The sequence below is a fragment of the Leucopleurus acutus genome, assembly GCF_964270905.1.
Source record: "Leucopleurus acutus genome assembly, chromosome: 1".
In the NCBI taxonomy this organism is placed as follows: Eukaryota; Metazoa; Chordata; class Mammalia; order Artiodactyla; family Delphinidae; genus Leucopleurus; species Leucopleurus acutus.
The window spans coordinates 8337921-8361956 of NC_139142.1; positions in this window are offsets into that span (position 1 = coordinate 8337921).

Sequence of the window (24036 nt, forward strand, 5' to 3'; positions counted from 1 at the left end):
CGCAAGGAAGTGGGGCTGGGAAATGTCCAGCCGTGCACCAGATGTATTGATGAAAACCAGCCAGGTTTTTCCACAATACCAGAAAGGGTGGTGGGAGGGACTGGATCTTATAGGGCTTTGTAGATCACAGTCAGGAGCTGGTTTTATTCCAGGTGGGCTGGGAGGCTGGTGGCAGCTTATAAAGGAAAATGCATCACCTGGTTTACATTTGTGTTTTGCCTCGGACACTAAGCTACTGTGTCATGTGCGCAAACCTGAGCTATGGATCCTCCAGGACCTTCAGTTTTATCGTCTATAACATGGGGGAATTGGAATTCAGATTATTTTTAATACCCTTCTCCTCCACATCTCTTGTGGCATACATCAGTCCTCCCATGTACCTACTCTATGGATTTTTGGGGACTTCAGGAAACTAAGACCATGTCTACCAATACTGAGGGGTGGAGCTCCTTCCAGGACAGTCCTGGGGTCCGGAATAGAAAGTGAACAGGATGGAAAGGCCACAGAAAACCTTTCCAGTCCTCTGGTGGCCAGCCCTGGTAGCTGAGCATGGCCCAATTCCTGGTCCTTCCCATCTTCCAAGTATTATACTGATACAGAATGTCCCTCATTGCGTTTCCTACCTCCTGGGTTATTGGCATACACACAGAAGTTGAATGAATTGTCTTCTTCCCAGAAGCCCCTTCCAATTCCTCTCCTGGACCCAATTCCTACGCATCCTACCAGATTCCACTCAACGCCTCCTTCTACTGCTTACTCCTGTCCACCGTCATTTCTCACTTCTCTGAAATCCAACACACTTAGGGTGTATATTATCCAGTCACTGGATATTATTTAATCAGTGGCCTGTTCATTTATTTATTATTCTTTCATTTTTAAAGGTTCATGTCTGTGGAGTGCTTTTTATGAGCTGTTGATTTCAATTTTTTTTTAGAATTTTTTTTTTCTAAATTCATTCATTTGGTTTTTCTTTTCTTCTTTTGGCTGAGTTGGGTCTTCGTTGCTGCGCATGGGCTTTCTCTGGTTGCGGTGAGTGGAGGCTACTCTTCGTTGTGGTGCACGGGCTGCTCATTGTCATGACTTCTCTTGTTGTGGAGCACGAGCTCTAGGCACATGGGCTCAGTAGTTGTGGCATGAGGGCTCAGTAGTTGTGGTGCGCAGGCTCAGTAGTTGTGGCGCACGTACTTAGTTGCTCTGCAACATGTGGGATCTTCCCAGACCAGGGCTCCCACACATGTCCCCTGCATTGGCAGGTGGATTCTTAACCAGTGCGCCACCAGGGAAGCCCTCAATATTTTATTTAAAAGCAGAGCCTGCCTTATGAGGTAGGTAGCTATCACATTAGTCTAGGCTGCAGAAACAAGTCAATCCTGATGCCTCAGTGGCTTAAGCAAAGGAAGTTTATTTCATGTTCACATCACAGGCCAGTTGGGTCCTTTTGCAAGCTCTGACTTGGGGACCCAGACCTGTTTCATCTTGTGGGTCCACCAACTAGTTGTTTCATGATCTCCTTGGTTCATCCAGTCAGTATGGGGGCCTGGGGCCTGGAGAGTAAGAAGAAAGAGAAAAGGCTTATTTGTGGGAGACCCTATGAGCTAGGCATGCAAGTGGCATACATCACTTCCTCCCACATCCCGCTGGCCAGAATATGGTCACGTGGTCTCATCCAGCTGCAAAGGAGGCTGGGAAACAGAGTTTAGCAATATGTCTGCAAAGAGGTGAAAATTGATATCGGTGAACACTAGCAGTATCTGCCCCAGTAAGATTATTTTAGACATGAGCAAACAAGGACTCAAGTGAGGTGAAACGAGTCACCCACAGTCACTGGGCTAGGAAGTGGGGTGCCGGGGAACCTGAGCTCAGATGTCAAAACACAGCAAAGTGTTCATCGTAACATGTTAACTGAAAATGGCAGGAAATAAAAAGTATGCAATTTGATCCCACTTATATTACATATTTACACACACACACACACACACACACACACACACACAAGTCCACATACAGAAAACGGACTGGAAAAAGATACACCAAAGTATCATTGGATTATATCTGGGTTATATTTCATTGCTTGGACTATAAACTTTTCTTTATATTTTTTACCGTAAGAAAATAATTGCGATTACTTTTTTAAAGTAGTTGATTAATTTTTCTTAAATGTTCTATTTCCATAAAGCATATCATTAGAACAAAACAGTTGCATGTGACAATAGTATTCTCACTAGTGGTAGTAATTTCTTACATCTGTGATCCCACCTCCTTATAGCTTTCAAAGTACTCTTGCATATTTCATTTGTCGTTTCGTTTATGCGCTCAGTGAGCTCCCACCCGCTTTCCACCAGGTCCTGGTGAGGCTCTGGATGGCACAGAAGGGACATAGACCCAGGAGCCATCAGTTGAGCCGGCATTCAAGCAATTGATAAATACAGGAATAAAGTCACGGGTGGGTTTAGTGATTGCCTGACAGGTGGGCCCCAGGTCATACGGAAGCCTGCATGCTGCACCTTGGGGTTTGGTCAGTTTCCTGTTGGCACTGGGGGGCCCAGAAGCAGGGATCTTGGGCCATCAACCTAGATTGCAGAGCTCACTGCTGTGAATACGGGTTGCGGCCGGGTGAACATGGAGCTGAAGCTCAGGGCATCCCAGGAGTCCGGGGATAAGAGTCTGATCTGAGACCAGACCATGCCCAAGCCAGGGCTCTTTCTAGAGCATTTCTTAGCCATCAGATGGCTTGGTGGCAGAACGTTCCCTCTGTGCTTTCCTCGGACACTTAGAAGGACTCTGCCTGCGCAGCTGAGCCTAGAGCCCTGTGAGTCCTTATGTGCGACTTTGAAGCTGGCCACGAAGTCTGCAGGCAAACATATTGTTGGGATTTATTGTTTGTGTATCTAGAATCCGGGGAGCATAAACAAGGCCATGTCTGCCACCCACTCTTAGGAGTGGGTCAGGATGTCCTGTACCAGACCTGTCCGCCTGGACTTTCTGTGATTGGGCATGGCGCACGCACACACACACCCCAAACACATACATACACACGCTCACTCACTCACTCACTTCTTCTCTGTCTGACCAGATCCCTGCCCCAATGCAGAGCTGCCTTTATTACCCACTTCTCTGCATTCTCGATGGCAGAGAGCCTTACGTTTTCGCTGAAACCAATTTAGATGCGAGAAAAAAAAAAAAAGAACGTGGAAAAGATAGCTGTATTTCCAAACTTTATTTTTCTGTAAGCAGTGGAGAATTTTTTTGAACAAAATCTTACATGGACAAAGTTGCGCAGGTTAAAGCCAGGTGGGGCCCAGGCCCTGGTCACTGGGCAGTAGCCCCCTCAGCCCCCGGTGTTGTCTGAGAAATCCTGGGAAAGCAGAGGCGAGAATGGCCACGCGCTGACCAGGGTCAGGAGCGCCCGCCTCCAGTGCCCTGCATGGCTGCTCCCTGAGACTCTCGGGGAGACCACAGAAGGGATGCTCTGGACCTGAAGACTCTGCCCTGACCCTCTCAGGGCCTCAGCTTCCCATCTGTATAAACAGGATGCTCACGTATGTGAAGACACCTGGGACCAAAGGATCCCTGCTCCCCGCCTTCCCCATTGTGAAGGTCAGTGGCATCTGAGTTGATTTCTAGCACCGTGATTCCATGGGGGAAGCCCTTTGTGGATAAAATACAGAACTTGGAAAAAGTAAACCATATTTGGGAAAATTGAGGGACCTCCCAGAAGAACTGTTGATGCTTTCCTTACTCATTGCCTTGTAATCCTTCCTTCAAGGCAGATTTAAGGCATTATGTACTTTTTAGCCTCAAAGCCATGTTGGAAACTTGGGACAGATCCTGGCAAGAAGGGAATTTTGAATTTGCAGGCAACTGTGCTAACTCTTTCAAATCCACGGTTGTCATTTTCAAAGATTCGGTGGCAATATAGCCGAAGGGACCTTCCACTTTACAGGTGGGAAAACTGAAACCCCACAGGTAGGAGGATCAGGTTAGAGGACAAGCCAGTGGGGGGACCCAGTATTCCTGACTTTGTGTCACTGCAGGTGGCTTAAGAGCACGGTCTTCAAAGTATAAAAGACCCTGCACGGAATCCCAGCTCAGACAACTAAAAGTCCTTCGATGGTGGGCAAGTTACTTAAAATCACCGAACCTTAGTTTTCTCCTTCGGAAAATGGGGTAGTTCCTAGTTCACAAGGATGATGTTGGGATTAAATAAGATGGGTGTCAAATGCTTATCCTAGTGCCAGGAACAAGGAAAGTGCTGGAAAAATGTTACTCCGCTATGATTGCCCTCATTTCCTGGGGAAGGAAACTGAAGCTCTGAGAGCTTCAACCTCTGGCTGTGTGTGACTCCAGAGCCTATGCCCCTAACCAGCACACCACGCGGCTCGGGCAGAGGGAGAAAAACCGTGCACCCCAAATTCCTTTCAATGTGTCCCTATAACCACCACACCACGTGGCTCAGGCAGAGGGAGAAAAACCGTGCACCCCAAATTCCTTTCAATGTGTCCCTATAACCACCACACCACGCGGCTCGGGCAGAGGGAGAAAAACCGTGCACCCCAAATTCCTTTCAATGAGAGCATTTTATGTCTTAGAAAGAAACTCCAGGGCTAAGCCTGTTTGGGATAGAAGCAGAGCCTTCAGGGGCCTGTGTGAGGGCAGAAACATCCTGCTTGCGACCGGGCAGAGGATGCTGGTGAGTCTGATGTGTGTAGGTGTTGAGAAGAAGGAGGTGAGATTGAGAGAGGAAAGGAAGAGCCCGAACCCGGGCAGAGGGAGACGAACCCCTTGGCCACGCATGCCTTCGATCGCTAAACTCACAAAACGTGGCCCCAGAGGCATTCTTGGGCTTCACGAGCAGGACCCTGAGCTCAGTATCAAGCCAGCATCCAGGATGCAGAAGTGCAGAGCTGGAGACAAAAGCTCGAGGAAGCAGGTCTTGGAGAAGTCTCGAAAATCACTTTGTGGGTGGCAGGTTGGGGTGTGGAGGGGAAGGACCCTCCGGAGACTCAGAGGCCCTAAATTTGGAGTTTGGATGAAATGTCTCCAAATCCCTGAGAGGCAAGGAGGCCCAGATGACCCTTAGGTTCTGTGTGTATGTCCGTTTAATTAGTTTTCCATGAACCTGGAGAAAGCCTGAGAAGTTTGCTCTTTCCATTCAGATTCGTGCAGCTCCCTTGGCTGTGTCCGGCATCCTGGGGTCCTATCAGTTCGAGCTCTGAGTCCCAGGACCAATCCTCCCAAGCTTTAAACATCCCATCCTCTCGGCTTCTGGCAGAACCTGAGCCTCCTGGACCACCCAGGACCACCCGCTTCCGACAGATGCTTTGAACATTCCTAATCTGACCCCATCTCCCACCTGCCCCTCCCATCCACCCCTCCCTCTGAGCCCTCCGGAGCTCAGAGTCAATCCTGAGTTCTGCTAATTTCACCTTGTACTAATTCAAACCCAGGCTATCCGGGACTCTGCTTCCCTTGCAGTCTTCTCCAGAGGCTGATATTTTTTCCACAATCTCAGGATCTGGGAATAGTAGTCAACGCTTCTGCTCTTCATTCCACTGCCAAGCTGTCTCCTCCCTCTTCAAAGCCCCCAGCTCCTTTGAAGTGCGTTGTCCGTCTTCATGACCCTTGCCCCTTCTGCTGTCTCTCTTTTGTTGACTTTCCCATCACCTCCCTTAGTCACCAGTAATGTTAGTACTGACTCACTACTCTTCCTCCATCACCATGCCTTTCCCATCACCATGCCTTTCCCATCACCCCCCTTAGTCACCAGTAATGTTAGTACTGACTCACTACTCTTCCTCCATCACCATGCCCTTCACCGTTCTTGGCATGTGCACACCCTTCTGTCCTGGAAGATGGATTCTTGTTCAAACGATTTTTTGAGGAGTCCGACCAAGAAAAGGGGAGTGAGGTTAGGGCAGGTGGAAAAGCTAAGCAATAAAGTAGACTCTGCTGGAGACCAGCTTTTTGCCTAACCCCACGGGGAGCTCTGGAGTATTAACAGTACCACAGAGCTCATTGCATCCCCAGGGAGCCCCCTCTGTGCCCGCCGCCTCGTCTGCCATTGGCTGAGATCTGCAGAGAGCCGGGAGCATGGCCTCCTGGAACCTGAGTAGCAGTCACAGCATCATCCAACCCCAAACAACCGCCTGATCTCAAAGGACAGCCAGGGCTTCCCTGGTGGCGCAGTGGTTGAGAATCTGCTTGCTAATGCAGGGGACACGGGTTCGAGCCCTGGTCTGGGAGGATCCCACATGCCGCGGAGCAACTAAGCCCATGAGCCACAACTACTGAGCCTGCGCGTCTGGAGCCTGTGCTCCGCAACAAGAGAGGCCGCGATAGTGAGAGGCCTGCGCACTGCGATGAAGAGTGGCCCCCACCTGCCACAACTAGAGAAAGCCCTCGCACAGAAATGAAGACCCAACACAGCCCTAAATAAATAAATAAATAAATTTTTAAAAAAAGGACAGCCAGTGATCTCTTCGGCCACCCAGCTCAGCCATCCATTGGCAATCATTTTTAAAAATTTTTTTGAAGTATAGTTGATTTACAATGTTGTGTTATTTTCTGTTGTATAGCAAAGTGAATCAGTTATACATATACATATATCCACTCTTTTTTAGATTCTTTTCCCATGTAGAGTATTATATTTCCCATTACAGAGTATTCAGAAGAGTTCCCTGTGCTGTACGTAGGTCCTTATTAGTTATCTACTTTTTTTTTTGCAGTACGCAGGCCTCTCACTGTTGTGGCCTCTCCCGTTGTGGAGCACAGGCTCCGGACGCGCAGGCTCAGAGGCCATGGCTCATGGGCCCAGCCGCTCCGCAGTATGTGGGATCTTCCTGGACCGGAGCACGAACCCGTATCCCCTGCATTGGCAGGCGGACTCTCAAACACTGCGCCACTAGGGAAGCCCTAGTTATCTACTTTATATATAGTAGTGTGTATTTGTCAACCCCAATCTCCCAATTTATCCCTCCCCACACCCCGCTTTCCCCTCTGGTAACCATAAGTTTTTCTACGTCACAATCTTTTTTTTTTTTAATTTATTTATTTATTTTTGGCTGCATTGGGTCTTCGTTGTTGTGCATGGGCTTCCTCTAGTTGCGGCGAGTGGGGGGCTACTCTCCTTTGCGGCGCATGTGCTTCTCATTGCGGTAGCTTCTCTTGTTGCGGAGCACAGGATCTAGGCACGTGGGCTTCAGTAGTTGTGGCACACAGGCTCTAGAGCACAGGCTCAGTAGTTGCGGCGCATGGGCTTAGTTGCTCCGAGGCATGTGGGATCTTCCTGAACCAGGGCTCGAACCTGTGTCCCCTGCATTGGCAGGCAGACTATTAACCACTGCGCCACCAGGGAAGTCCCTCTAGGTCTCAATCTTGATTTGAAGCTTCCCACTTTCTGACCACCAACTCCTATTCTTCCAATTCACTTCCTTCCAAAACTTCTCTTTTCCAACTCTCTGCTCAAGCTTCCGCCTGCACCGATAAGTTGATTATAGCCAGGAAAAATGAGGCAATGGAGCTGGATGTTTATACGTCAGATTGAAAAGCACAGATCTCTAGAGGCAATGAACACATTCAGTAAATCCACCTCTACTTTCCTAGAGATTCCACCTCCATTTTCCTAGTTTACCATTTCTTCCCTCTCTACATCTTCCACCTTCTACTCCCTTCCTCTTGGCTGATGACTTGTCTCTTATTTTATAAAGACAGTCAATCTATTTAGATGGAGACATCCCATCACCAAGTCACAGCCTCTCAGCACCGCTCTCCACATGCTCCATAATGGAAGATATGTCTGTTTCCATCACTAGGCTCAGGATTTCTTTCCCTCTCACCCCCTCAAGGTCTTCCCTTCTGTAATTAACCTTTCTCTTTTCCCCATCACCAATGACATCCTTTCTGATGGGCAGCCCAAATATGTCCTAAGGGCAGCCTTTGAAACGCCTCTGACGGCACCTGCACCTCCACACACCACCCCATTCTTCTGCTTCCTTCCCAGCACCACAAAGGTTTTTCTATTTTTAAAACTTTATTTTATTGAAGTATAGTTCATTTACAGTGTTGTGTTAATTTTTGCTGTACAGCAAAGTGATTCAGTTATACATATATATGTACATATATATACTCTTTTCCATTATGGTTTATCACAGGATATTGAATATAGTTCCCTGTGCTATACAGTAGGACCTTGTTGTTTATCCATTCTATATATACTAGCTTGCATCTGCTAATCCCAAACTCCCACTCCATCCCTCCCACACCCCCTTGGCAACCACAAGTCTGTTATTTATGTCTGTTAGTCTGTTTCTGTTTTGTAGATAAGTGCATTTGTGTCATTTTTTTCTTAATTTTTATTTTATGTTGGTGTATAGTTGATTTACCATGTTGTGTTATTTTCTGTTGTACAGCAAAGTGATTCAGCTATACATATACACGTATCTACTCTTTGTCAAATTCTTTTCCCATTTACGTTATTACAGAATATTGAGTAGAGTTCCCTGTGCTATACAGTAGTTCCTTGTTGATTATCTATTTTATATATAGTAGTGTTTATATGTGAATCCCAAACTCCTAATTTATCCCTCCCCACCTTTCCCCTTTGGTAATCATAAGTTTGTTTTCTAAGTCTGTGAGTCTGTTTCCGTCTTGCAAATAAGTTCATTTGTATCATTGTTTAGATTCCACACATAAGTGATATCATATGGCATTTGTCTTTGTCTGACTTCATTTAGTATGATAATCTCTAGGTCCACCAACGTTGCTGCAAATGGCATTTTTCATTCTTTTTTATGGTTGGGTAGAATAGTATTCCATTGTATATAGGTACCACATCTCCTTCATCCATTCATCTGTCAATGGACACTTAGGTTGCTTCCATGAAGTGTGGTCTTGACTTGTTATCTCCACTTTCTCATCTTCTCCTCCAGCCTTTCTAAGCCGGCTCTCGTGCTCACGAATCCCCATGAGATGGCTCTAGGTAACCAACGCCTTCCATCATGCCAAAGCTCAGTCCTCTGTCCTCCTCTCCCTCAACCTCCTGCTGTCATTTGATGTAACCTCCTGCTGTCATTTGATGTAACTGGCCACCTTGGCCTCCTGAGACTCTCCCCTCCCTAGGCTCCCACCTTGCAGGCTGATACCTTTCTGCTGCATCTTCCTCCTAACCAACCACCGCCCCCCCACCCAGTGCCAGAGTGCCCCAGGGCCAGCCCTCAGCCTTCCTCCGCTCTCTGCCCATACTCCACAGCCGAGTGCACGCAGCCCATGGCTCCTCCAGTCATCGTATGCTGACTCCAAAGTCCCCGTCTCCATCCCACATGTCTCCAGACTCTTCCTCTCTCCATGCCAATGGACCCTCTCCACCCACATGAGTAACAGACCCCTCTAACCTAACAGGACGAGATTGAACAGTTGGCTCTCACCCCTACTTCGCAGTCTGCCTCTTCTTGAATATTCCCCAAGACAGGAAATTGCATCACTGGTTGCGTTGTGGCTACGTCAGAAATCCAGAGGTTGCCCTTGATTCCCCTCTTTTCCTCAGACCCTTCTTCCAAACTGCCAGTTAGTTTTTCCTGGGAGCTCCACCCCCGCCTCAGCCCCTCATTCCTCCAGCTGAACCCAGGTCACCGCCCGCTCTCACGTGGCCCCCAGAGAGCTCCTGATGGCCTCCCTCCTTCACTCTCCCCAGATGAGTGATCTCATTAAGGCCAGATATTGCCATTGAGGGTTGCTGCCGTCAGATCGCGTCATGCCCAGTCTAATGCCCCTGCGATGGCCTCCCGTCCCCCTTCAGATGGAGGCAAGGTTCTTTATGGGGGCGGCACCCCTGCTCGCGCTGGTCTCACGCCTCTGCCTGCTTCACCCCATCCCTCTAAGCTCCAGCCACCAGCCACGCAGCCCTGCTTTCTGCCCCTCATCCTGTGATGCTCTCCAGGCCTCTCAGGATCATTTCACTCATCCTTCAGTTTCGAATGTTTTGCCTGAGATCTGTTTCAAAGATTTTTTTAAAAACTTTTATACAATTTTAAAAGATTACTTTCTACTTACAGTTATTACAAAATATTGGCTGTATTCTCCGTGTTGTACAATACAACCTAAGCCTGTCTTACACCCAATAGTTTGTGCCTTCCACTTCCCTGCCCCTATAATGCCCTCCTCCCGCACTGGTAACCACTAGTTTGTTCTCTGTATCTGTGAGTTTGCTTCCTTTCTTGTTATATAGTTTGTTGTATTTTTAGATTCCACATATAAGTGAGGGCATACAGTATTTGTCTTTCTCTGTCTGACTTATTTCATTTAGCATAATGCCCTCCAAGTCCATCCATATTGCTGCAAATGGCAACATTTCGTTCTTTTTTTTGGCTAAGTAGTATTCCATTGTATCAATATATATGTGCCACATCTTCGTCATTGATCATCGGCTGATGGACACTTAGGCTGCTTCCATATTTTGCCTGAGATCTTGGTGTTGCCTTCTCATTGCTCAGAACTCAAAGGTCGCCTCTTTGGGGGGCCGCCCTGGCACCCCTCCACCAGCCTCCATCACAGGCTTATCTCCTTCACAGGCTTCCTCAGTTCCTGACATCATCTCACTTACGTGTCCGCTTACATGTTACCACGTGGCCCCGCAAGAACGTGAGCTCCTTGAGGGCCGGGTTCCACTTGAATCGCCCATGGCCTGTGGCCTTGTGTGTAGGAAGATGTCTGCTCATCCTAGCTGCTCAAGATTCAGACCTGCAGGTGCCCAGAGCAATGACCAGCCCTGTGGGACGAAAGGAATAAGCCACGTTCAAGGGTTGGTGGCAGGCGTGCCACAGGTGTGCCTGCGGGGGTGGGCAGGCATGCTGGGGCAGGCCACACCTTGCTTGTGGTGGGGCTGGCCCAGGACACCGAAGGACGGGGACACAGCGGCTGACAAAGCATGGCGTGGGGCGGGGGGCGGTTGCCAGAGGTCTCTCAGCTCTGCCAAGGTGATTTCCTTCAGGGCCACAGAAGAGGAGGGGGCCACGCAGAGCAGGAGGAAACGCACCCTGTAAAACCCAGGCTCCTGCACCCATCTGAGGCTAAAAACACCCACTCAGCTGCACACTCAGGACCCCACCCAATGACGTTTCAGAAGAGGGACATTAGCACCTGGGAGACACTGGCCAGCTAGTCCATGGCTGTCCATCAGATACAGCCACTGGGTTCAACAAACTGAACACTTTGGGACCTTATGGACCTCCACCTACAGTGTGTCTGCAGCTCAGCAGGGAGCAAAATGGGGCTGGTTAGTTGAAGAGCTGGGCAGGAACCCAGCAGACCTGCCTCACAGTCGTGGCCCACCTGTACCTGGGGTTGGATCTCAGGCTGCCCGGGCTAGGCCCTCTGCCCTGGATAGGGCTCTCTGAGGGGCAGCGGCAGAAGTGAGATGGGGACAGGCATGTAGGAAGGCACGGGAGACACTTCATCTGGGGTTGGATGGAGATTGGACCTTAGCTGAATCACCGAGCAAGATTTAGAACTTCTTTGAGCCTCAGTTTTATCATCTGCAGGATGGGCTCAGTCACTCTAGGATTGGCCAAAGGACAGATGAAGCTTGGGCTTAAGACACCCACAGAGCTGGGCATCCTATCCAAGTGGATGGATGGTTTGATATTTCAAATATTGATGCACAGTGGTCAGCTCAGGTAGCTGAGACTTTCTGATATTTTAAAATAAAATAAAAGTTAACCTTCCAGTTAAATCATAGCATTTGACTTGACACGTAATAGGTGCCCAATACACGTTGTTGCTTCCCTCTGTCCTGGCTTCTCAGAGGTGAAGTGGGAAGAGGCTACAGAAAGCTTTCACCAAATGGACCTTTGGTGAGGGGTCCTCTGACCCTTTTCTGGAGGACAAAAGCCACATCCTCTGCGTCCTGCATCCCTGGAAATCCCATGTATGGCTGTCGGTGTGGAGTTCCAGCTCTGAAAAAAGTGCTTGCTCTGGGGATAGGGCCACCTTTCCATTGTGAACTGGGCACTGAGTCAGTGAACAGATGACCGGGCACCCTGCCAGGTGTCAGCATCGAGGGCGGGACATATGACGGGGCGATGCGGAGTCCTGGTGGGATGGGACAAGTGCCGCTTTAGACGAGGTGACATTTGAGGAGGTCCCCGAAGGGCGGGAGGGAACAAGACGTCCAGGTCCCTGGGGAGCAGCTTCGCAGAAGGAAGGGCAGTGTGAGGCCTCAGCATGGGCAGGGCCTAGGATGCCCAGAGCACACAGGGAGGGACTGAGCACATCAAAGTGAGCCGGGACAGCCAAGGGTGAGGAGATGGAGGGTCTTGGAGGGCAGTGAGGCCAGGGAAGCTACTCGCTTTGTCTTTTATTCTAGGTGGGATGGGAGGGGACCCCTGGAGCGTTCTGAGCTGAGGAGAGACAGATCTAACTTAACCTCTCAACAGATGGCTCTGGCTGCAGTGTTAATCATAGATGAGGGGGCAAGGGTGAATGACCAAGAACAGTTATGAGTGTTTTGCAACGATGCAGGGCAGAGATGGTGGTGGCTTGGGTTGGAGGCTCACCAGATCTATGCGGATTGCCTGCCGTAATCAAAGGTAAAGTTGGCCAATATTCCCTGCTGACACCATAGTGGAGCTAACATAGCAGATACCTTCCGGGCACTGATGGGGCAGGTGCTTTTCGTGCCAGCTTTCCCAATAAAACAGCTAATATTTATTAAATGTCTTCTATGTACCTGCCAGGCACTGCTAGCCTGAATAGAGCAGGGCTCAGAATCAGAGATGCTGGCAGGAGACTTCATGTCACACGTTATTGAGTGTCCCTTACTAAGGAGATTCCAAGGGTCAGGGAGAAGCTAAGGACACATGTGGCTAGTGCAGTTCAGCAGAATTGAGGTGACATGAAGCAGGCAGTGACCTGAGGCTCCAGGATGAAGCAGCGTGGGCCGCCCATATGTCAGCAGCATCTTAGTTCCCTCCCTTCCCCTCCCGGCAGGGATGGAGCTCTGTGCCAGGCCAGGGGAACAAAGTGGAACAAACTATAGACTTTGCCTGTCAAAGGATTCCAACCAGCCAGGGAGAGACACACACTTTCTGGAAAGTCTCTTTCTAGCATAGGTAATAGAAAACCAACAGAAACAGACTCAAGTGAGAAGGAATTTCAGAGTCTGACATAGCTGAAGAATCCAGGAGTACGTCTAGCTTCAGGAGATGCTTAACCAAGGCCCATAGGATATCACCAGAATGCCAGGACCCTGTGAAACAGGATGGGGAAGAATGGATCCCCAAGAGGTTATTACTGGAAGTAGAGAGATGGGCACTGGGCTGCCACAAGCCACCCAAGAGACTCTGCAACAGCCAGATGGACGCCAAGTGAAACTATGAAATGTTATCTGAGAGGAACATTGAGGATGGAGAGGTTGATTCCAACTGGGGTGATCAGCAAGTGGTCACAGGAAAGGTGGTGAGCGAGTTAAAGGAGCATTTCCATAACGCCATTCGCAGCAACATGGATGGACCTAGAGATGATCATACTAAATGAAGTAAGTCAAAGAGAGAAAGACAAATACCATATGATATTGCTTACACGTGGAATCGAAAATATGACACAAATGAACTCTATCTAGGAAACAGAAATAGACTCACAGACATAGAGAACAGACTTGTGGTCGCCAAGGGGGAGGGGGAATGGAAGAGGGATGGATTGGGAGATGCAAACCATTATATACAGAATGGATAAACAACAAGGTCCTAGTGTATAACACAGGGAACTATGTTCAATATCCTGTGATAAGCCATAATGGATAAAAATATGAAAAAGAATGTATACATGTATATAACTGAATCACCTTGCTGTACAGCAGAAATTAACACAATATTGTAAATCAACCATACTTCAATAAAATGAACTTTAAATAAATAAAGGAGCATTTCTAAGAGGTCTAACGTGCAGGAAGAAAGTCATCCAAGATGGGGGCATGGCATGAGCATGATGTGGGAGTAGATCTTCGGTGTGGGGAGTAGGAAAGCGAGTGGCTGGACCATCGGGAATTTAGGAGATAAGGGAAGAAATGGGATGGGGCTGGATTGTAAAGGGCCCTTCGTGTCAGCTTGAGGAATCCAGACTTCCTTTTCTAAGCAATGGAGAGGAATTAGAGGTTTGAGGGCAGGGAGGCAATGTGTTCTGTGCTTTAGAAAGATTGCTGGGTGGCAGCGCGCAGAGGGGACAGGAGAGGAGGTGAGGCTGGCAGAGAGCACAGTTAGAGGAGGTTACTGTGGGTCTGAACTGGGTAGAAATCTTGGCAAGGGGAAGGGAGGTGGGTTTGATGAAACTGAGAAGTTAGACCAGATGCGATGGAGGGGCTGGTTAAATGTGGGAGCTGTGTAGTAGGGAATTGATGGCTTATCCAATATCCGTTCTCTTCTTTCTTGCCAACAGAAGCTCCGTTTTGTTCAGGGCAGCAATGTGCCTTGTGATTGCTCGCCTTCCCAGGTGTCTGGCAGTGGGAGGTGCAAGGCAACTAGTTGTGTAACCCAGTTGTGCCAAAGCGACATAAACAGAAGTCTATCAGACAAAGCTATTGTTTCCCACATAAAAAGGAACAAACTCAGTTGACATGAGCCTTTGCCCTGCATCATCTTTGCCTTGACATGTCCTGCCTGGAATGTAGCTGCAATGCTTGGAGGTAGAGTAGCATTTTTGTGACCATGAGGATGAAAGCTTCCAGGTAAGGATGGTGGAGCAGAAGGCTACAAGGGATCTAGGTTCCAGATGACTTCCTTAAGCAGGTGCCCCAGCCCCAGACTGCCTGCCCCGAGATGTCATGTTACACTATACAAACAGACACCTTCTTAGTTAAGCCACTGTCATTTGAATTATGACACATACAGCTCAAGCCAATCTCAGGAGATACAGTGGGGATGGAGGCAATGTTAGAAATGACTTTGGAAATTTGAAGAACAGGTGGAGACTGATGCCATTAGCTGAGATTGAGAACAGGTTTGGAAGGATCAGTGTGGCAGGAAAAGAGCCTGCCATCCAGAGTCACACTGGCCGGAGGCCAAGTGGGAAATCCTTTAGCCTGCTCAGCCTCGAGTTACCCATCTGTGAAATGGGATTTTAAAGTCTAATTTATCAAGAAGACCAGAAACAACAGATTCATCATGTAAAGCATCTGATACCTGCTTTGGGTTCCCAGTAACTTATGGAGTTGCTTTTGGAGTGTCAGGAAAGAGGAAGCCAGCCTTGCTGGGGATTCAAAGTAGAGAAGTTAGTACAAGAAGGGCACTGAGAACTGTGGCCTCCTTTGTGTCCCAGCCCAAAGGCCCCTCAGCTTCCCAAGGGATGAGGACACCCCCGAACCGGTGGTGAGGCCGGAGGGCTCCGGAGGGGTGAGCCAGCCGGGTGGGGGCTCCTGACTGCACTCCTCTTCTCATCCAGCACGAGTACATTGTGGGTGACGTACACACCAGACACAGAGATGACTAAATACGGGGTGGTCTGATGTTTGTGGGCTCATCCTTGTTACTAAATTTCGTGCAGCCATAAAAACTCCAAGGAGTAAACACACAGCTGACCCGTAATGTGTTTATAATGGTTGTTAAGAAGGGAGGGGACTTTTATTCAGGCACTCCAAATGGTGACTCAGCTCTCCTTCACCCCCTCCACACACAGACGGCTCACTGGAAACTGGAAGAATGTGGGCAGCAAACACCTGGGAGCCAATATCTTGCCGGACCCTGACCTCAGGGAGTCAGAAGATTCAACGGCCAGAAGGGGCATCGACGGCATCGAGGCCACTGCCCATCGGAGCTCGAGTGCCTGCCCAGTTCTCTGCCGAGCTGGTGTTCAGCTGTGTCTCGATACCTCCCGAGATGGGGACCTCACTGCCCCCAGGACGCCCGCTTCATTAAGACTGAGAACTCTGGGGACAGGTGGCAGGTCTTATTTGACTTGCACTCTCAGAGCCTGGTGCAATGTCAGATTCCAGAAAGGTCCATCCTGTTCTCTCCATCCAGCACCGGCCTTGACTGAGCTTTGAGCTAAGTTCTGGGGGATCTGAGACACGTGAACTCAGTCTCTGGGCTTGAGGACCCTAGAGTCCAGAGAGGGTGCAAGGAAGTAAACAGGTGATGACAATAGAGTGTGATGGGTGCCACAATGGGCTGGAGTAGGTATAAGGGTTGAGTGGGCACACGGAGGGGACACTCATCAGACACTGTGGGGCTGTGTGTGTGGTATGGTAGGGGGGCGGGAAGGCACGTGGGAATGAATGGTTGTAAGACCTCAGGTCAGTAGAGATTTCTCTGATTCATACCATCTACACCAGGTCCACCGGAGCCCCCAGTTCTCACCCTGGGGAAATCCAACTTTTCCCAATATTTCTTGGGGATTTAAGTTCCCATGGACACCTCTGGCCCCAAGCCCCCGATTCCACGGAATTCAGTTCATGGCTCATCTCCCTGCCCCACATCCCACCTGTGTGCATGGAACTTGACTGGGACCCCAGCTCTTTGATTCGGCAAACTAAACAAATGATATAGAGCCAACAAGAAGCGAGCATGAGTGAGCATGCAGTGAAGATGCTCTGAAGGTCTGGGAGAAAGGGCAGGGAGTGCATCGCAGACAGACCACCTGGGAGCCCTTCCACCATCCTCACCTTGGCGCCCTCCCCGCTGCACCGCCCCAAGCCCCAGCCTGCCACAGCTCGGCGCATCCACTCCTTCTGCTTACCCACCTCCTTGCCGGTCCCCGAATCCCATGTTTTCATTGTCCCCAGAGCAACCCAGCTCTCGGCAGCCTACGGTTACCCGTCCAAACCCACCCGTACTCAGCAGGACAAGAGCGCCTCTCACAGAGCAGGGTCTTTCCCCTTTAGCAGCAAGACATTTGCAAATAGTCCTCACGCTGGGGATCCCTGTGTTCCTAGCAAACTCCAACCAGTCTCCCCTGGGTCTTTGTTCTGCCCCTCAGGCTGTGAAGAACTGGTGTGTCCCCCCCCCCCTTTCCTGGGTGCAGGGCCGTGCCAGCACCTGTCCTCGCTCTGTGCCGACCTGGGAAAGAAGTGACTGGCCAGCCTTCCACTTCCCATCCTGGACCACGAGAGCATTTGTTCCAAGTTCGTACTTTCTGATTCTCCTTGCCCTGCCCCCCGACAGGCACCCAGGGTGCGAAGAGATCTGTCTGTGCTGCCGCTGTGGTCAGGGGTTTTGAGCATAATATTGTGGCAAGAGGTGGTGTGGAAAAAAATGTATGGTCAGAGGCCATTTCTGGAGAAGCCCGGGGTTTGGGCTTTCATCTCCTTCCAGCATCCTTATGACAGGCAGTTGCTCACAACTGGGGCCGGAAAGGAGCTTGGAAGCTCTCAAGACTTCTGTCACCCTGGGAGTCTGCCCTTGGGTTCTCGCAGGGGCAGAGAAAGGAATCAATTTGTCCCTAACCCTTGTCACTCATGGTATGAACCCCTGCCTGCCCCCCAGTTGTCCTGGCCTCTGGGTGTGGCCATGAGCAGAGAAGAGGGGCTGATAGAGAGAGAAAGGGAAGCAGGTGGCTGGCTAGCACCTCTGCCCTCCCTTCTCGCTGTCCCTCCGGCTTTGAGGATGCACTGTCCCTTCTGCTTTTCCCCAAGGGTGGGGTGGTGATTGGAAGAGCAGGAATCAGCAACGTGGCAGTTGGTCCTCCTTCCTTCCGTGTTTCCGAAGGGACCAAAGGGCCCATGATTGCCCTCTGAACGGAGAAAGGGAACAGCAGGGGTCAGGAGAGGTGGGCAGCAACCTGGCTTTCCTGCCAGCTCCCCTTTCAGCTCTGAAACCGAGGATGTTGGCTCAGGCTGCGCTGTGAGGGCTGTGACTGAGTTCGAGGAGCCTCTTCAGCTAATTCCTTCCTTATTCCCGTCTCACTAGGAAATCTCCACAAACCCATAGGCTCCTGAGGAGCAAAGGCTTCGCTGGGTCACCTCTGTGTCCCCAGCGTCCAGCCCCGGGCCAGCCCACGACGAATGCTTCAAAGATGCAGCTGGTGAGACCGGGTGTTAGAGCCTCAGCCTGCAGCCCTGGGGCCTCTGCGTGAACTTTGCATGTTAAAAACATCCTGGAGCCTCACCTGTAAACAGAAGATGAGAACGTCCACCCAGCAGGGCTGGTGGATTAAGAACTAATGATTAAATGAGTGCATTAGTTTTCTTATTGCTGCATAAGAAATTACCCCAAAAGTGGCTTAAATCAAAACTTGCTTGTTATCTCACGGTTCTGACAGTCAGAAGTCCAGGCAGGCCCACTGGGCTCTCTGCTTCTGTTCTCATAAGGCCAGAATCAAGGTGTCAGCCAGGCCAGGTTCTTATCTGGAGGCTCCAGGGAAGGATCTGCCCCCAAACTCATTCTTGTTGTTGGCTGAAGCCAGTTCCCTGCAGCCGCAGGACCAAGGTCCCCACATCCTTGCTGGCTATGGTCAGGGGCCATTCTTGGCTTCTAGAGGCCACCACATCCCTCAGCAAGTACCCCCTTCATTGCTAAAGAGCAGAGGTGCGTAGAGTCCTTCTTGGGCGTCTAACATCTCTGACTTCTTCTTTTGCCTCCAACTGGAGAAAACTCTCTCTTTAAAGGCTCACCCGATTGGGTCAGGTCCCCACCAGATAACCTCTGCAAAGTCCCTTCACAGAAGTACCTGGGTTAGTGTTGATTGAATAACCAGGGGACGGGAATCTGGGGCCATCGCTAGAACCTTGCTAATGTCAAGTGCTTGGCAAAGTGGCTGGCACCTAGTAGGAGCTCAACGTCATCAGGGAACTGGATGATCCAGTGACAGTGGCTCTGCCACCCACTGGGCTTGTGTAAATCTCAGAAGTGCCCCTGGGGCATGACTCAGGGCACCGAGATTACTGGAAGATGAAAAGAACAGATCCCAAGTCTTTCCTGCCTGGACGAGGCAGCTTTTTTGTGACCATGAGGAAAAGACCAAGACCCTCACAAAGTCCTTGATATCACCTAGCCACTGAACCTGTACCGGCACCACTGAGAAATCACTAGGGGACTGGGGGAGCAGGTTTAAACGGGGGGTGACCTGATTTACTAGAACCTCTAAAGGGGTCAGTGTGACTGCTCTGTGGAAGTTGGATTTTAGGGGACAAGAACGGAATCTGAGAGACCAAGTATGAAGATATTGCTTTAGGCCTGCCGACTTAAACCAGGGTGAGTGGCAGGGAGAGGTGAGTGAACTGGTGGATTCTAGATGCTCTGCAGAGGAACCGGAGAGACGTGGGGAGGCCTGTGGGAGAGAAGTTGAGGGGGGCGGAGTGTGGACCAGGTCCAGGTGGAGATGCCTCGGGAAGAGAGAATGAAGGACTCCGGCAGGCAGACACAAGTGTAGGCCAGGTCTAAGGAGAAGAAGAGCGGGTAATACTCTCTCCACCCAGAAACAATGCCTGACAGTATTTGGTTCACTTGCTTTTAGAATTAATTTCTAATGCACTGTTCTGTTCTGTATTCTTTGCCAGAGTTGTAATCATGTTATATATACAAGTGTGTGGACCCTGTTTTCCCCCACTTAACATTATATCATAAGCGCTTCTCTCAAGTTACTTCTTATAAGTGTCTTTTTTAAATAGTTGCATAATCTTCCATCAGGTAGATTTGCCATAGTTTATTTAGCTGATCCTTTTTATTAGAAATTAGCTTGTTTCCACATTTTCAGTGTCATAAATAATACTGTGATGACACAACTTTGTACATAGCTGGTGGTTTACTTGGAGATGCAGGGCCCACTCCTCTCATGCTTGGGATCTGCCAGGCTGAGCCTTGGCCAGGCATAAACAGCCACAGATGTATTCTGTTTGGCCCATACAGTGCTGGTCTGCTTTTTTTCTTTCTTTTCTTTTTAATGGAGACTTCACATACAAATTCTATTTTCAGCTTCTTTTAAAAAATTTTTATACAAGTTTTAAAGGCTACTTTCCATTTACAGTTATTCAAAGTATTGGCTATATTCCCCATGGTGTACAATACATCCTTGAGTCTGTCTTATACTGAGTAGTTTGTACCTCCCACCTCCCTCCCACTCCTATGTTGTCCCTTCCCCTTCTCCACTGGTAACCACTAGTTTGTTCTCTATATCTGTGAATCTGCTTCTTTTTTATTATATTCACTAGTTTGCTGTATTTTGTAGATTCCACATATAAGCAATATCAGATAGTATTTATCTTTATCTGACTTATTTCACTCCACATAAGGCTCTCCAAGTCCATCTATGTTGCTGCAAATGGCAAAATTTCGTTCTATTTTAAGGCTGAGTAGTATTCCGTTGTATATATATACACACCACGGTTTCTTTATCCATTCATCTGTTGATGGACGCTCCCATGTCTTGGCCATTGTAAATAATGTTTACAGCTTCTTTTGAAGAGTCAGAAGATTAGGTGATCCTGGGCTCGCATTCCTGCATGTCACCCTCTGCTGAAGCCCTTTAGGTGGGGTAGGATGCTCTCTTTAATCCCAGCCTCCACTGCTCTCCACTGTATCCTTCACATGGAGGCCATATGACAGTAGTCATTTACCACTGCACTTATGCTGATTTTTTTTCTTAACAAGAAGAGTGAGATATTTCTCACCTCTATATGTACTTCTTTCAAAAATGGGAAATATTGACTATAGTTCCCTATGCTAAAAAGTAGGTCCTTGTCGGTTATCTATTTTATATATAGTAGTGTGTATATTTTAATCCCAAACTCCTATTTAATATCTTATAATAACCTATAATGGAAGACAATGTAAAAAAAGAACATATATATATATATATATATATATATATATATACGTATGACTGAATCTCTGCTGTACATCTGAAACTAACACAACATTGTAAATCAACTACATTCCAACAAATTTTTCTTTTTTTAAAGTGGGAAATAAAGGATAGACTGAGAGGGTTTGGGGTTTCATAAAACACAGGAGAGAAACTTTTTCTTGGTGGAATTAAAGAATATTCCTAATACTTAATATGCAAATCAAGTATATATTTGTATGCAAATCAAGTATATATTTGTAGAAAATATGCAAATATGCAAATCAAGTATATCTTTGTAGAAAAAAATGCCATGAACAAAGACATGTCACGGAAGTTTGAGACAAGAATGATAGGCTCCTATACCTGGGCCTGCTTCACCAATTACAATTCTCTGCTAAGCTCCTGGTCAGTTTCTGTGTCCAACCCCTTCTAGGGGATGCTGTACCAGTCAGGAGGCTCTGGACAGCAAATAAAAGATATCTGAGGCAAAGAGGCTTAAACGATGAGGAAATGTATGTCTCACGTCTAGGCAGAGTGGGCTTCAGGCAAAGTTCTATCAATGTTTGATGCTCTCGTCAGGGACCCAGATTCTCTCCAGTCTCTTTACTCAGTCACCCTGAAGCTGGTCCGTGGCCTGATTGCAATACGGTGGCCAGTGACAACAGGGCAATGTGCTTCCTTACACCCACCAGGAGAAGACAGGGAAACCCTTTTTTTTTTTTTTCTTTTCAGTTTACTGCAGCACTTTTATTTCCTCACAATGACACATTGCTGGGGCCTGATGTTCTCACACGACAGTAGAAAACCAAAATCTGTTGTCATCTCTTAAAGAATTGAGAATTGCGTCCAAAAACCTTACATAAATTAAAAGAATGAATAAATTTACAGTTGTGAATGCAAACCGCTTTCCAACTCAAGGCAAGTGACAACGCTCGGTGCCCTGGCGGGCAAACTTCGGTAAGAAAGGAAAGCAGGTAGAACTTGTTGCTGATTTTGACCTTGTATTCAAGTTAACTCTTCCCTTGGTACACGTTTAATACCCTGTGCATATCTTCGATTGAAACCCCTATTTACACGCGGCTCCGTCACTTCATGGCTGTGGTGAGAACACGTTTATGGAAGAGAAGTCCAATGGCTTGATGAGAATCTGGGAGACCACGAGTGTCTCGATCTGTGCAGGGTATTAATGTGTCAGAGCTGCATATTCCAGGATTTCTCTAGAGGCTGGCAGGAGTCCTGAACCAGCTGTCATTTCTTTCTTGCTGGTAGTCTTATAGGGTTGGGAAGGTCCGAGTCTTAGGACCTGCTTTCCTTTCAGACAGGGAGACCTTTTAACCAACCTTCTGAATCTTTCCCTTCAGTCTGATCAGGGCAACTTAGGACACATGGCCGCCCCTGGACGGATAATAGGCACGGGGGTAGGGGCTGAGGGGAGCAGTGCTGTGGACTGATGGGCTAGATTCATCACAGCTGTGGATGGATCTGGGGCGTCCCCCTCAGGCCCACCACAAGCCCCTCCTTGAGCCCTCCTGACTCAGCTCATCCTCATTCTTCGCTGTGCTTTATATCTGCAAGGGCTCCGACTCAGCCCTTCTTGAGTGAGGTCCCATATCAAACCCCAGCAGAAGCCGGCTGGCCCCAGACCAGGCAATCAGCGTCGCCCCTGTCGCCTATATCCCTCCTGCTGGAGAGGAGACAGGCTGCTCCTTTCTCAGCACTACCCTTCATTTCACTCTTCGGTTTGGGACTTCAGTGATTTCATAACAACTCCAGATTTCAAAAGTCTAATTATTTTTTCTAGCCTCCATACCACCCCAGAAGATTGGATGAGTGGGACAGCACCGCAGTGGTTTGTGGAACAGAGACGTTTCAGTAAACAGGGGTAGAGGTTATTTTTCCCATCAAGCTCCTGATTTCCTCACTGCAGAAATACAACCTGTACTGTATGAAATACAACCTACATGCAAATACAACCTGTAATTGCCAGTCAGGGTCTCCTCGCGGAACCAGTTGTAAGGGGCTGCGGGAGCGCGGCTTCTCTTGTTTCCAGGTTCCATGCCTCGTGCAATTGATTTTGGGGGCTGGGGAGGTTTTCCAGCTAATGAACCTGTCACACAGCTCTCAGCTAATCTGACACCACATCCTGGGCCAGTGGCAGCTACAATCCAGGAAGCCCAAGCCCCTAAAGTGATAAGTTTTGCAGCTGCCTTCCCGATGTTAATGTAATCGCGCCTCTGCTACCATTACTCTGGATGGGAGATTAGTCTAGGGGGATCTCTCCAAATGCACATTAGGCCCACAGCCAGGGCTGCATTCTCATCTGCCTGTGGGCCCCTTGCAAAGATACTCATTTAAGCTTAACAGAGGGTGAAATCACAGAATACTGGAAGCGGGGGAAAGTGGTAACTGGGGGGTCTGCAAGTCAAATTCTTGTAGAACTTGCATTACGGTCACTTGGGATGCTGGTCAAAAGGGACGATTCTTGGGCGTCAATACCGCATTCCCCCCAAAGACATGAGTCAATGACCCAGAATCTCACGCCAGTCTTCCCCCAGCCACACCCCTCCCACACGCACAAGGGCTCTTATTTAGAGACAATAGGGTCACAGTAGGAGTTTGTGGCACAGTCATAAAAAGTCTGGGTCTCCACATCCCTATACAACTCTAGCCAGCTGGGAACTGGGAACTTAATATGCTAATATTGCATCCGTATCCTGCTACTTATGGGGCTGCTTTATAGAGTGGTACAGATGGCGCCCTGCCCAAGGGGGTCTAGTCAAAGGAGTGAGCGAACTTCTCTTTCTATTCCCCAAGCCATGCCCTCTGGCCTGGGCCCACTGCTGGAAGAAGCTCTGTCTTTTTTTTTTTTTTTTTTTACAGTATGTGTTAGAGTCAAGTATACAGTAAAGTGATTCTGTTATACATGTATATATATATTCTTTTTCAGATTCTTTTCCATTATAGTTACTACAAGATATTGAATATGGTTTCCTGTACTATACAGTAGGTCCTTGTTGTTGTTTATCTATTTTATATATATATATATATATATATATATATAGTGTATATCTATTAATCCCAAACTCCTAATTTATCCCTCCTCCTCTCCCCTTTCCCCTTTGGCAAACATAAATTTTCTATGTCTGTGAGTCTGTTTTTATTTTGTAAATAAGTTCGTTTGTATCATTTTTATTAGTTTCCACCTGACAGTGATATCCTACGATATTTATCTTTCTCTTTCTGACTTACTTATCATGATAATCTCTAGGTCCA